Raw genomic sequence first — 15,615 nt, forward strand, 5'->3', positions numbered from 1 at the left:
GTCGGTTAAGTGTCTGCCTTTGGCTCAGGTCATGATCCCAGGGTCCTGGGATGGAGCACTGTGTCGGTCTCCCTGCTCAGCTGGGAATCTGCTTCTCATCACTCACCTCCCCCCCACCCCTGTGCGTGTGCCCTCTCATGAACACTCCGCTTGCTCTCTCTCTCAAGTAAATAAATAAAATCTAAAGAAAAAAAATTCATCTCCTTCATTCCTACAATAGTGTCCCACTTCAAATTCTCAAAGACCTACCCTTTTTTTGATGAGCAAAACACAAATTTACATAGTCTTTGTAACTAAATCACACAGAAAGCATCTCCAATTTTTTAAGTTGACTTCACCTGTTTTCGTTCCATACCTTATTATACCACCAACAGAGATTTTTTGCAACTTCAGTTTGTTCTTTGAGAGAATTGTTCTAGGGGTTAAAAAGTCAAATTCAGGGCAACACAGGCATTTTGGCTAAATTCACCCTATTCAATGAATTCCCTTGCTTCATGCTTTTGAACATTTAATGTTCTCACATTCTCTAATTTATTACTGGCAGTAAAACTGGCAATCCATTTAAGACCACTTATGAATAAAATGAGACCGATCTTTCAAAAGATACAATTTTGACACAAAACCACAGGATTTGAGAGTCCACTAAGCAGAAGCCTACACCAAATCGACACTAAGAACAAAAAACAGGTTGAATGGCCTCAACACCACAGACACCCAGACAGATTACAGCCAAGCTGTAAGCAAAAGTATCTGCACACAGAGCAAAACTAGGTGTATGTGCAAGTCTTGTGTTTAAGTAAAAACAGAGCCCTCGTTTAGCCAGAGATGAATGTGTATATTCAGAAAAATACAGATCTTCCTTGACTGACCATGGCATTACCTCCTGATAAGCCCACTGTAAGCTGAAAATGCATTTAATACGCTTAACTTACCAGTCTTCATAGCTTAGCCTAGCCTACCTTAAATGTGCTCAGAACACATTAGCCTATAGTTGGGCAAAATCATCTAATACAATGCCTATTTTATAACAAAATATTGAGTAGCACATGTGATTTACTGAATACTGTACTGAAAGTGAAAAACAGAATGGTTCTAAGTCTATCAGTTGTTCCCCCTTGTGACTGCACGGCTGACTGGGAGCTGTGGCTCGCTGCCACTGCCCGTGGTCACAAGAGGAGGATGCCGCATAGCGCTAGCCTGGGAAGGTATCAAAACTCAACAAAGTATGGTTTCTACTGAATGCATACCACTTTCACACCATCATACAGTTGAAAGATTTTAAGTCAAGGTATCATTAAGTTAGGGACCATATGTGATACACTAGTGAATAAAGGAAGGAAATGGCTTTAATAAACACTATTTGCCTTTAAAGCACATTTTGCATGACCCACTGAGACTAATTTTTACACAACTTGGAGAGAGCAGATGAGATACTAATTTTTACACTTTGAGTCTGTAACATAAAGAATTCTGCTCTCAAATAATGAATTAAAAACATGAGTTTGTCCTGAAATGCATTAAAAAATAAGATGGATAGGGGCGCCTGGGTGGCTCAGATGGTTAGGCATCTGCGTTGGGCTCAGGTCATGATCTCAGGGTCCTGGGATCGGGCCCCATGTCGGGCTCCCTGCTCAGCGGGAAGCCTGCTTCTCCCTCTCCCTCTACTGCTCCCCCTGCTTGTGTTCTATCAAATATATAAATAAAATATTTTAAAAAAATAAGATAGATAGAAAGATGGATATATGATAAAGCAAGTAGTAAATGTTAATGTGAAAATCTTGGAGATGAGTATATGAGTATGTATGTAATATAAAGTTCTCTCAACTTGACTGTAGATGAAAAATTTGGGGAGAGAATTGCATTTACCTTTATTTTCTGACCAAGCTCACCTATAGAAATGCTGTTTTTCTGCTACACTGTGACACTACACCTGAAAATACGATATACAGTCACAGGATAGGAACTAATTTATTAACTTAGTATTTCCTCATACAGCTATATCCTATTAAAAATGCAGGGGGAAGGAGACCACTTCTAAGGCAAAGGCTAACCTTGAGTAATAACCAAAGAGAGAATCCCTTAATACTAGCTTTTTAAAGGCCTACATTTGGGGCATCTGGGTGGCTCAGTCCTTAAGCGTCTGCCTTCAGCTCAGGTCGTGATCCCAGGGTCCTGGGATCGAGCCTCGCATCGGGCTCCCTGCTCAGCGGGTAACCTGCTTCTCCCTCTCCCACTCCCCTTGCTTGTGTTCCCATGTCAGGCTCCCAGCTCAGCGGGGAGTCTGCTTCTCCCTCTGCCTCTCCCCCTGCTTATGCTCTGTTTCTCTCTTAAATGAATAAATAAAATCTTAAAAAAAAAGACCTCTGTACAGTAGGTATTATACACATTACACATACTGATTTGTTCCTTATTTAGAAGGAAATGCTTTTGCCTCTACTTGTGTTATATATTAAAACATGAAGCTGAAAATTAAAAATTAGAAAAGAAGGGGCGCCTGGGTGGCTCAGTCGTTAGGCGTCTGCTTTCGGTGCAGGTCATGGTCCCAGGGTCCTGGGATCGAGCCCCACGTCGGGCTCCCTGCTCCATGGGAGGCCTGCTTCTCCCTCTCCAGCTCCCCCTGCTTGTGTTTCCTCTCTCGCTGTGTCTCTCTCTGTCAAATAAAGAAATAAAATCTTTAAAAAAAATAAAGGCCTACATTTATTTGTAACTGGATTCAAAATCTGAGTGAATTACATCACTTGGCTACTTGTTTCAAATAAAAGGTAAAAATATAAATAGTTAATGTTCCAATTTTAGATATGCTGCTGAAGCCAGCACAAAATATAAAGTTAACGGAACATTAATTTTTATCCAGATTAAAAAGTTACAACTAGACTGTCTTAGATAGGATGTGCTGTGTATGGAGGAAACTGATAGGAACTTTAGCCTCTTTTAATTTTTTTTTTTAAGATTTTTTTTATTTGGGTGCCTGGGTGGCTCAGATGGTTAAGCGTCTGCCTTCGGCTCAGGTCATGATCTCAGGGTCTTGGGATCGAGTCCCGCATCGGGCTCCCTGCTCCTTGGGAGCCTGCTTCTCCCTCTCTCTCTCTCATGAATAAATAAATAAAATCTTCAAAAAAAAAGATTTTATTTATTTGACAGAGAGAGAGAGACAGTGAGAGAGGGAACACAAGCGGGGGAGTGGGAGAGGGAGAAGCAGGCCTCCCGCCGAGCAGGGAGCCCGACACAGGGCTCAATCCCAGGACCCTGGCACCATGACCTGTGCCGAAGGCAGACGCCTAACGACTGAGCCACCCAGGCACCCCTTCTTTTTTAATTTTTAATTTTCAGCTTCATGTTTTAATATATAATACAAGTAGAGGCAAAAGCATTTCCTTCTAAATAAGTAACAAATCAGTATGTGTAATGTGTATAATACCTACTGTACAGGGGTCTTTTTTAAGATTTTATTTATTCATTTAAGAGAGAGAGAAACAGAGAGAGCACAAGCAGGGGGAGAGGCAGAGGGAGAAGCAGACTCCCCGCTGAGCTGGGAGCCTGACATGGGGCTCTATCCCAGGACCTAGAGATCATGACCCGAGCCAAAGGCAGACGCCCAACCATCTGAGCCACCCAGGTGCCCGTGTACAGTGGTCTTCAAACAGCTTATAAAGGGGCACCTGGGTGGCTCAGTCATTAGGGGTCTGCCTTCAGCTTAGTGGGGAGTCTGCTTCTCCCTCTACCCCTCCCCTTGCTCATGCTCCCACTCGCTCAAATAAAATCTTTAAAAAAAAAAAATATATACAGTGGGTGCCTGGGTGGCTCAGTTGGTTAAGCGACTGCCTTCGGCTCAGGTCATGATCCTGGAGTCCCAGGATCGAGTCCAGCATCGGGCTCCCTGCTCAGCAGGGAGTCTGCTTCTCCCTCTGTGACCCTCTTCCCTCTCGTGCTCTCTCTCTCAAATAAATAAAATCTTTAAAAAAAAAAAAACTTCAAAATAAATAAATAAATATACAGCTTATAAAATAGATCACAAAGTAAGGTTTTAATACATCCTACCTTAGCTTTCTAAAAGCGCTGAAGAACCCACTAACTCCAGAGATAAATGTGGTTGGAGAAGAAAGACAGTGGTACTGTCAAATTTCAGTTTACAATCATATCTCCAAATAACTGCCCAGAAGTTATAATATTGAAACCTTTGCCTTGTCTGCCACATCAAAATGAACTTTTAAATACTTCCATCACCACAGGGTAAGGCAAAATAATCTAAGATCCATCTCCCCATTCTTTAAAAATCCATTCCTTTCCAATTAGAAATCAGATACATATTCATGAAATAAAAGGGCAAGGGAAACTCAAAAGCAACCCCTAAATCTGAAGAAACACTTTTAATAGTATCTTAATTGGGGGAGGGGCAAGCATAAATACCACAGTAGTTAATTTTGTTGGCCATTCCTATGCAATATAAATATTGAAAAAAAATACATCTTTACATTTTAATCACATGTATGCTGATGTCATCCGAGGGAATAATTCTTACTTCTCACAAAATGGACCTCTAGCTGTTGTAACAAAAAGTTTTTTTCTAAGATGCATGATTATGATTTTCCTTTCCAAAACTTAAAAACAGCCCTGAATATTCACCTAAAAAACCCAAACAAATGTGTTCATTTAAGCAATCCTGTGAAATCGATGCTAATGATCATTTACAGTTTGTACACATTCCTGAAAATTTTTAGACCTAATTTCTATTTTATCTTTGAAGCTAACTTAGCTCTGCAAGAAAACGTACTAGTCCAATAAGCTCTTCTTTAGCTCACAAACAGGTACTTAATAATCTTCCTCTATTATATTAAATAGACCCTAATGTGTAAGAGACTGTCAATTGCCATGTTTTAACTTGTTGCTGCTTTTTCTATCACTGTAGTGAATGCAAAATGGAGGACTAAATTTCCTAAGCATATTATAAATTCTTCTTAGAGGAAGTTTTATAGTAAGCATCCTAATAGGCAAACACACTATTAAAAGACAAGGAGCTTAGGCTACTACAATTTCCCTTTCACCCAACACAAAATAGCAACATGTAGGTTCCTCCTTGGGCTCTTTCTGAAATATCCCTGTTATTCCTAACTCTGCCATAGTTCTTCAGATTTTACAGAACACCTCAAATCTACCAGTTAACTAAAAAAAAGGGAAAACTCCACTTTTAAAATTAAACCCAGCACATCTACGGTTGGGGGGAGGGAATGGCTTTATCTACTCTTAAGATTTGGCAAACATCCAAAATACATTCTGTATCTTAACTAGAAGTTTGAGGGGGAGAGAAACCTCATAGCACTAGATGACTAAGGAATACATGTCTGAAATCCATGTATAAGAATTTAAATTTTACTATAATTAGCACAGGATTTATGAAATATTAAGGGAAATCTATATTCATAACCTTATCAATCCTTCATGTTCTGGCAACTATACTTGACAAAATTAAAACATTTAAGTAATTATTTTAGATTGCTTTGGGGTTTTGTTTTTGATCTGTTCATCACAGATCAAATTTTTACTCATCAACTTCACAGAGGTATCACCAATGGCCATGCACTAAAAATGTGACCACCACTTAGGCAGTCTGGTCTACTTCTAAGGGCAACTTAGAATGCTGCAACAATAAAATCCCATTGAATGTAGACTTCGTTGTTTTTTTAAGATTTGAGAGAGAGTGCACACGCACATGCACGCACACATGAGCGGGGGGGAGGGAGAGGCAGAGGGAGAAGCAACACTCCCTGCTAAGCAAGGAGCCTGATGCAGGACTCAATCCCAGGACCCTGAGGCATGACCTGAGCCAAAGGCAGCCGCTTAACTGACTGAGCCACCCAGGCGCCCAACTTTGTTTTAGAGATCACTATTCTCCATAAGCAGTCCATAAAAGTGCAAGTAAAACTCAAATATGCAGGCTATTGAATAAAGAGCCTGTTAAAAGAACTACTAGCAAATTGTTTCTCTTTATTGATAAAATTAGTATTTTACTGAACAACACTTAAGTTTAAGTTGGTAAGATGATCACAACCGTGGGTGCCTGGGTGGCTCAGTTGTTAAGCATCTGCCTTCGGCTCAGGTCATGATCTCAGGGTCCTGGGATCGAGCCCCGCATCAGGCTCCCTGCTCAGCAGGAGGCCTGCCTCTCCCTCTCCCACTCCCCCTGCTTGTGTTCCCTCTCTCACTGCCTCTCTGTCAAATAAATAAAATCTTAAAAAAAAAAAGATGATCACTACCATGTTGGTTTAAGTTACTACAAAAATATTCCCAAATCAGTGATTCTCAAAGGAGTTCCCACAATTAGAAATCACTCCATACTTCAAGAGATGTTACTGATTGGCATGTGCTGAGCATGTGAAAACTGCTGAAGCAGAAAAATGTGTTTGAAAACCACTGACTACAATTTTAAAGACACTATGATTAAAACACTGAAGTAGGGGCTCCCAGTGGCTCAGTCCGTTATGGGTCTGCCTTCAGCTCAGGTCCTGGACCCTGGGTCCTGGAATCGAGCCCCATATTAGGGTCACTGCTCAGTGAGGACTCTCCCTCTCTCTCTGCCTCTCCCCTCCGCTCATGCTCTCTAATAAAGAAAATCTTAAGGCAATAAAAAAAGAGAGAAACACTAAAGTAGTCCCCTCTATCCACAGGAAATGTGTTCTAAGACCCCCAGTGGATGTCTAAAACCACATAGTACCAAATCCCATATAGATTCTTTCCCTGTATGTACATACCTATGTTTAATTTATAAATTAGGTACACTGACATATTAACAATAAGAACAATTATAAAAATATACTGCAATGTTATGTGAATGTGATCTCTCTCAAAATTTACTGCACTACACTCAGCCTTCTTTTGATTTGAGATAAAATGCCTATGTGATGAGATTATATGAGGTAAATAGCACAGGCACTGTGATACAGCATTAGGCGACTACTGAACTTTTTTTTTTTTTGAGGATCATCTGATTCTGGACTGCTACTGACCTCAAGTAAAAGAAACTATGAAAAGTGAATAAGGGGTGACTACTGTATTATGATTTAGTGGATGGGGCTAGATAACCCTCAATGTACAAGACAGTCCCACAGGTTGAGAACTACCCTCAACTGACTTTCAAATATCCAATTGGGCATTAAGATAGGTAAAAACCTATTTATAACTGATCCCAATTTTAATTCTGTATTAAATATAAATCACAAAGTACATTTTGCAGAGTTTAATACGCACATAATTTTCTAGGAATGTACCTATCATGTAAATGGAGAGATTATATTTTTGAGCCTCCCGGCTTTTAACAGTGTCTGTATTTTGTCTTCATTTCTGAAAAATATTTTTGCTGTTTTTTTCTTTTGGTACTTTAAAGCTGTCACTCGACTGTCTTGTTTGCATGGTTTCTCTGCTTTAACTCTTTTTCCTCTGTATAGGCTTCTCTTTTCTTTGGCTACCTTCAGGATTTTCTCTGTCCTTTGTTTACTTACCTCCTCAGTTTAAATATGATGTCAAGGTGTGTTTTGAGTTTGCGGGGGGGGGGGGGCGGTATTTATCTTGCTTGGTGCTCTCTAAGCTTCTGGATCTGTGGTTTGATGTCTGACATTAATTTTGGAAATTTTTCTATTATTTCCTCAACATTTTAATATTTCTTCTACTCTGTTCTTCGTCTGGGATTCTAATCATTTATATATTAAAATGTTTAGTACTATCCCCAAGCTCTAGGGTGTTTTAACTTTTTTGTGTCTCAGCTGGGTAAATTTCTTCTACCAATTATAATTTCACTGATTCTTTCCTTGGCTATGTCAATTCTGATAAGCCCAAAAGCATTCTTCATTTCTTTACTGTGTCATACCTCTAGCATTTTTGATTCTTTCTTATAGTTTCTATCAGCTAAAATTACCCATCTGATCTTGCATGTTATCCACTCTTCTCCTCAACCTTTAACATATTATAGTCATTTTAAATTCCCTAGCAGATAACAACATTTATGTTAATCTAAGTGTACTTCTGATTGCTTTCTCTACAGAATTTTCCTTTGGCCTTTTTGTATGCCTTATAAATTTTGTTTGAAAGCTGGACACATATAGAAGAGTAGAGATTGAGGCAAATAATTTTTGTGACTAGAAATGGACACATCTTTTCTTTGCTAGGTCTTTAGTGCAGGGTTTGTGTTAATCTGTTTAGGAGTTGGGCTGGATTTATAATTTGCCGTTGCTATGGTTATTCTCAGTGTATCACAGGCTTCAAAAATCTCCAGAATAGCTGGTGCCTATGGTGGGGGATGGTTTACTACAGCAATGTCTATCGGATTCTTTGTGCTGTGCCTCTTTGCATGATATTGTTCCTGGTAATATTCTGCATTCACTTGTTACTCAAAACTTCTTAAGAGTGGCAGGGGGATCGAGATAGAATCTTTGTAGTTCTGATTAAGGTTCAGTCTTAGGCATACACTATACCCCTGGATCTCAGGGGTGTGATCTTCTTGCTCCTCCTGGCTGCAGTTTTAAGCTCAGTGCCCCTCCCAGAGGAGATTCGTTCCCCTTTTCTTGCATTGCCCCAGCTCAGTGAATGCTAACCAAGGGGCCAGCAGAGATGCCCTTCCCTTCACAGATTAAGGTTATTGTTCCATAAAAGAGACAGAGAAAGAATCAGTTTTGTGCCCCTCCTAAAAGCTCTGCTGCTTTTCCCCTCTCCTAGGTCAGCACCACAACAGACACTCCCCAGGGTTCTTTCCAATCTTTTCTAACAGTGCCTAGCGAGTTTGTAGAGAAAGAGCTTGGAAGAAGGTGCACTCAGCCTTCATCAACTTGTCAGCTATTCTAGCTGAACTCTTCTTACCAGTGTCCAGTTGTGTCCAATGAAGGTGACACTGAATTCATGTACCCTCTCACCTTAAAAGATTGGCCAATGGTTTGCTCGGTGACCTCAGTTCTTTAACAGTTCTCAAAAAAAAAAAAGTCAAGAATTTAAAGTGAGTCCCATTTTTTTTTGGTGCAACAGTGAGAGCAAAGCTTCTTTTTGTCCCAGGACCAAAGCCAGAAGGTGATTATATTATTTAAAAACTATCTCCAGATAATCGAGCGGGTGTTACAAATTGTTAGGAATAAAAAGGGAGTCTTTCTTGGGTTTAATGAAGTTGAGAAACACTGACTTAAAGGATTTCTTTCAAAACAACTCCCCTTTAACCACTGCTAAATATTACAGTCAACATTTGGCCTGAAACTATTAGCAACCAAATCTTTGCTATAGTTTACCTGCACAGCCTTGCTTCTATTTTACTAGTTTTAAGTACCTCAGAGAAGCAGGGGAAAGGTAAGTGCAATGAAAATCAGCTGTGTAAACAGACCTAGTTAAGGAACAGAGCCAAATGAGTTAAAACAGATCCTTTTTATTTCAACTGTAATTTAGTATCTATTGAGAACCAGTTTCCACTATCAACCTTTTTTACAAATTTAATAAAGCCAGCATTGTTATAGTCCACCTCAGCAACTACCGTCTATTTATTTGTGGATAAAGCTAAATTCTTACAAATAACTCCTGTTTTCCATGGTTCCATAACTTTTGCACTGATAACGTTCATTTGGTTTAGCCTATTTACTACTGTCACTTTAGAAAAAGAGGAACATCCATTGCCTCCCAGTGGAATACAAATGGTGGTATTTTCCATGAACTGGACTATAGACTTAAGGTTCCTGACATTCCTCTCTTAATAACCCCCTGACTATTCTTTTCCTCCCTTAGTATGTTCTACTTCCTGTTCTCAAACTGGGAATACAGTGTAACATTTTCTAAACAGGACTTATGCCCCATTGTGATATTAACAGCAAAAGCCAAGTTTGAGCTATAGGTGCTTAAACACTGTTTCATGTTACATTTAATATGTTAACAAAGTTTTAGGTTATATGCCAAATTCAGTCAAACAATATAGCACTTTCCAGAAACCAAAGAAATGTGAATCAAGTCTTTTTCGGACAGCGAGTTTCTGACGAGTTTTTGAAATTTCCCTTTTTTTTTTTAACTTTTTAGGGCAAATCCTATTTCATATTTCCATAGACTCTCAGAATACTGGTAATATACTACAAAACCCGACCACTGTAATTTCCTCAAACTCAACAGACGGTACTTTCAAACCTAGAAATCTATCAGATCCATAAAGTAAAAAAGAGAATACAGCAAGAAAGACAGTCACTGGGGCAGAGCCTGAAGAAATATTCTGAAATTTTTTTCGCGAAGACATTACACTCCAAGAGGCTCAAAATAACCCAACAGGATAAAGTCCTTCACAGAGGAGGTAAAAGCATCAGGCCTAGGCCCTCCTGATTAGAAGAAATCACAGTAGGGTAAAAGGGAAAAGCAGAGAAGGGAACTCATTACTTTGGGAGACCATAGCCTCATTAGGGGGAGATTTTTTAACCCCCCCTCAAAAAAAAACTGATAAACAATCTGAAAACATCAACTGATAAAACAATCTCAAGACAAGAGTAGGTAACTGAACACCCTACAATAAGAGAGTTTAACGGAAGGCACTCATTCTTAAGTCTAATAAGTCAAATCTGCGTTTAACCGCCACTTCACTGAGCGTCTGAGTCCTACTTCACCCATTCCAAAGGCCACATTCAGAGGCAAAATCACAGCAGTGAAGGAAAGGCCACTGAAAATAAGCTCCGCTGCAGGAAAGGAAAAACCTGGGGGTAAACTTGATTTTGGAAAAGGGAGAGCCTGGAGAAGAAACGACGCGGGTGCTCCCCACCTCCAAACGAAACGAAACAAAGCAAAGAAAGTCAAAGTCTAAACCGGACGTGGGGGGAAGGAAGGTCGCGGACCCCAGGAAACAGGAGTTGCCGGCAACCAACACAAACTGTGTTCAGAGTAGGAAGCTGGAAGGGAATCCTGAGGGCGGAGCCCAGAGGGGAGTAAGGGGTGTGTGGGGTAAAGATGTACAGACGGGATCTGGGGACCATGGTAGGTAGAAAACGGGAAAACGATCCAAAAAAGAGGGGTGGGGCTGAACAAGGCAGCGCCCAGGGATAATGTCACCTGGAGCCGGGGGGGATCCGACGGGAGAAACCAGACCAGCAGCCTTGGGGGAGGGTAATCTGCTTTCCCTTAGCAGCTGGAGGCTGCGACGGCCAAGACACCACCCCTTTTTTCTCCTGTCCTTGGCGCCCCAAGTCCCCGGGGCGTGGGGAGGGGATAAGGCAGAGCCCCAGAGGCCGGTGCCCGGAGTGGTTTACCTTCGCGGGAGGCTGGAGAGGCTCCAGCCCGAGCTCCTCCCGCCGCCGGCTCTGCGTCCGGAGTGAGATGAGGCGCCCTCCGGCCTCCCCCCCAACCACTTCCCCTTTCCCCCTTCGGGGCCCTGTAGCTCCGCTGCCGCGGGTTCCTGGTGCCGCGGCGGCCCGGCTTCCCCGCCCCCTCCGCCTCCTCCCTCTGCCTCTCAGAGGCTCACTCTGGAGGCCGCCATCTTCGCTCAGGCTTTCAGCAACCGCGCTCCAATACGCCTGCGTCGCCACCGCCCAGGCTGTCACGAGACCCGGTCAGCTGATTTCAATTCTTCCGCTTTCTGTCCCGCCTCACCCCCGCATGCATTTCTCGGCTCTCTCCGTCCCATTCGCCCCCTTTCGCAGAAATTCCGCGTTCTACCGGCCCGCCCGTCCCGCAGAATTTACACATGCGCCGAGTGACGGGGCCAGCTGTAGGAGCCGGAGTCCACGCAGTGCCAAGGAGGACCCGCCCTGGAGCGCGCGCGCGCTCGCGGGTGGAGCCACGCCCTCCGGCTTGTTCTCTCCTAAGGTCACGCCCCTCGGCGTGTGGCCCTGAGTCCTGCGGGCGACTGTGGTGCGTCCCAGCCCTTTACACTATTAATCCCCTGAAGTCTTCTTTTAAAGCCTTTCCCCAGCTTCGCCCCAGACTTCAAATGCTGTGGAATATCCGCGAGGCAATCCGAAGGCTCAGCCTGCTACCCGGTTTGGCTGGATTGCGAGCCAGCAGGTTCACCGCTATTAAGACTTCCAGAATGACAGTTGAGGGTTTAAATTTTAGTTGGTCTAAAAAAATTAAATAAATAAATACATAAATAAATTTTAGTTGGTCTGGGAGGTCGCCAAGATTAAAGCTTGGGAGGTGGCTACGGCTTGTCAGGAAGATAATACTGACACCTCCATTTATTGTCTGCTGATCACGTGCCAAGTGTTTTATTTGCATTAGTTAAACCTCAACTCTGAAGTAGGAATTATCCTCGTTTTGCGGATAAATTAAGGCACTTCCCCACAGTAATGGACTTGGTGTTTGAACCCTAACAGTCTGACTCCATAGTATGTACCCTCAGGACCATCTCCCGTGTTCAGTTGCTCTTAATTTGTGTGTTCAACAAAGGAGCTGGAGGTGGGGCGTCAGGTTAGAGAAAAGAGGGGACATTGTGTGTTACCTGTGAGCAAGTTTAGGAAGTTCTTACAGTCTCCTCTCCCAGACCTGAATTCTAAAGACCACAGTTCAAAAATGAATGATTCTGCTGCAAAGTTCAAAAAAACGGATGGGGGTGAATTGCATGGACACATTATTTTATGAGGGTTAAAGGTGTCTGATAAGGGGTTTAATATTCTGCAGAGCCATGCTGAAACTAATTTCTCAGAGTCCCTTTCATCGGTTGACTTGTTTTTAGAGATGGTAGTTGCAGGATGAAAAATGTAGACAGTGGTTTTTACACTTTGCTTCTTGACTCTATTGACCCTTTGCCCTACCTTGGGACAGAAAAAGACTGCATTTAGCCTTAGAGTAGTAGTCTTTCCTGTACTGCAGCAGTAAGATAAGGCGAATCTTAGGGGTGGTGCCAGGAATTAGCTGGGTGTGGACAGAACCTTAAACAGAGTAGAAGGGGAGGAGAAGAAAAAAGAAACCGGAGGGCTGAGTTAAGGGGGCCTTCTTGCCTTATCCTATGGAAACAAAAACTTGTGTTTATGCGGGATTTTATAGGTTGCAAAGCCTTCCAATATTTCCAGAAGTCTGTATGGAGTGTATTATTTTTGAGGAAGCAAACCCAGAGAGTCCAAGACACTTGCCGGAGGTGACCTAACTCCTAAAGGTTAAGCAGAGATTTAGTCACAGGACTTGGAACACGGCGGCCAGTGAAGTAGTAAACCTCCACACTGCCTTTCTGTTCTATATTTGGGACAGATAAGATCGGTTCTCAGAGTTGGGAGGAGACTTCAGCATTATGAAATGCCCCCATCCCCTGTAGGGGAAAATTGCCTGCCTCCCAAGACATTTATCTTCATTTTTATTATTTTTTTAAGATTTTATTTATTTCTTTGACAGAGAGAGACAGTGAGAGAGGGAACACAAGCAGGGGGAGTGGGAGAGGGAGAAGCAGGCTTCCCGCTGAGCAGGGAGCCCGACGCGGGGCTCATCCCAGGACCCTGGGACCACGACCCGAGCCGAAGGCAGACGCCTAACGACTGAGCCACGCAGGCGCCCCTATCTTCATTTTTAGAAACCATCTTTGGATTCAGCCAACTTGACCTCTCTTTCATGAGCATTTTAGTTCTTTTGTTTTTCCTCTTTGTGACATCCCTTTAAGTATTTGCCAACACAGCTAATCACCTCTCTCTCTCTCTCTCTCCTCTGCTTATCACTGACTACCCCAGCCACAGCTTCCCATCTTCCGAAGCCATATCCCTCATGCTTTCAGCTGTTGCTCACAGGATGTGGTTTCTAGCCTTTTCACAATTGCCTTGGTTGCTCTTAATTTGATTTGTACAAATTTGTCAGTGTCATTCTTAAGACACTAGAACTAAATGCAAGAGTCAGGAAGGATAAGAGGACTTGTCCCTTCTTTCTCTATTCTTACTTAAATCAGTACCCACCCCCACCCCCAACACACATACTCACTCTTTTTTAAAAAGAGTGACAAATACAAGGCAGGCCCCTCAGACTTCTCTCTCTGGATTTGTCTTTTTACTCAAAATTTAAATTTGCATTAGCTTTCCTGACACTTTCATAGTGTGCACAAATCAAATTTAGTTAGGAAAGGAGAACACAGAAGATACCCTTCTAAATTGTGTGACATATACTGACAGTATTTCTCAGCTTTTTATTTTTTTATTATGTTATGTTAATCACCATACATTACATCATTAGTTTTTGGTGTAGTGTTCCATGATTCATTGTTTGCGTATAACACCCAATGCTCCATTCAATATGTGCCCTCTTTAATACCCATCACCAGGCTAACCCATCCCCCCACGCCCTCCCCTCTAGAACCCTAGATATCATTAGCTTTCATCAGTAGCATAAGTTAGTTTACAAGTCAGGAGAAGTCTTAGATTTTAGGGAACCCACAAGATGGTCAAGCACCTGTTTATCACACTCCCTATTGCTGTTAAATTGCTCTTCCTAATGAAATCAATGTCCAGATCCAAAATAAATCCCTATGAACTCTATGTAATTCAGCAAAATTGGAACTGTTTCCAGTACAGTAGCCACTTACCCCATGTAACTCCTGAATACTTGAAATAAAGCTAAAATACACACCACATTTAATAGGAAGAATAGTAAAATATTGCATTAATAATTTATGTATTAATAACATGATGAAATAATATTTTGGATATATATTTGGTTAAATAAAATAAAGTATTAAAGAGGCGCCTGGGTGGCACAGTTGGTTAAGCATCCCACTCTTGGTTTTGTCTCAGGTCATGATCTCAGGGTTGTTAGAAGGAGCCTAGGGTTGGGCTCTGAGCTCAGCAAGGAATCTGCTGGAGTTTCTCTCTCCCTCTCTCTCTGCCCCTCCCTGTGCTCACTTGGTGTGCTTGTGCTCTCTCTCCCTCTCTCTCTCAAATAAATAAATCTTAAAAATAATACATTATTAAATTTAATTTCACTTGTTTTTAAAAAAATGTAGCTACTAGAAAATATAAAATGTTATAGGTGGCTCCTATTATATTTCTCTTGGACAGTGCTGTGTGCAAACACAGTCAGAAAATACTTTCCAGTTGAGTTGGCAAGCTTGAAGCTCCCACAGAGTCATCTCCTACTGGACTTAATTTTAATTTTTTATGTGGTTGTTTTTTTGTTTGTCGGTTTTTCTCAAGGTTTATTTCACCACATACAGTTTTTTGTGTTCCTCTATACTATTCTAATAACTATATAGACTTGAGGGGCGCCTGGGTGGCTCAGTCCTTAGGCATCTGCCTTTGGCTCAGGTCATGATCCCAGGGTCCTGGGATCAAGCCCCGCATCAGGCTCCCTGCTCGGCGGGAAGCCTGCTTCTCCCTCTCTCACTCCCCCTGCTTGTGTTTCCTCTCTCGCTATGTCTCTGTCAAATAAATAAATAAAATCTTTAAAAAAAAATAATTATATAGACTTGAAATTTTTGCCAACATGTGACAAATGATGATGACACAAGGATTCCTTGGTGCATATACATATGCTTGTGTACATACATAGTTCCCACAATTAAAAAAATAATAAATCTTAGCCTGGTTTCCCCTGCTCACTTAATCCTACCCCATGAACTCTAATTTTATTATTAATGATGTGGGAAACAAAGGCAGAAGGAAATGTAGATGAAATTAAATGTCCTTAAAACCTGCAGCCCATTGACAAATACTT

The 15,615-nt window shown here is 41.8% G+C and overlaps 1 protein-coding gene across 1 annotated transcript in view; it reads right to left on the reverse strand.

Annotated features, from left to right (window-relative positions):
• DNAJC13 (DnaJ heat shock protein family (Hsp40) member C13) overlaps positions 1-11,345 on the reverse strand; it is a 121,088-nt gene extending 109,743 nt beyond the window's left edge. The window contains exon 1 of the mRNA XM_028099069.2: positions 11,241-11,345. The gene's annotated coding sequence lies outside the window, so the exon portion shown is untranslated. The remainder of the gene's footprint in view (positions 1-11,240) is intronic.
• Between the last annotated feature and the right edge of the window lie 4,270 nt (positions 11,346-15,615).

The sequence above is a fragment of the Eumetopias jubatus genome, unplaced genomic scaffold (assembly GCF_037043125.1).
Source record: "Eumetopias jubatus isolate StellerSeaLion01/CBP00866 unplaced genomic scaffold, mEumJub1_p1.0 scaffold_1, whole genome shotgun sequence".
Taxonomy (NCBI): domain Eukaryota; kingdom Metazoa; phylum Chordata; class Mammalia; order Carnivora; family Otariidae; genus Eumetopias; species Eumetopias jubatus.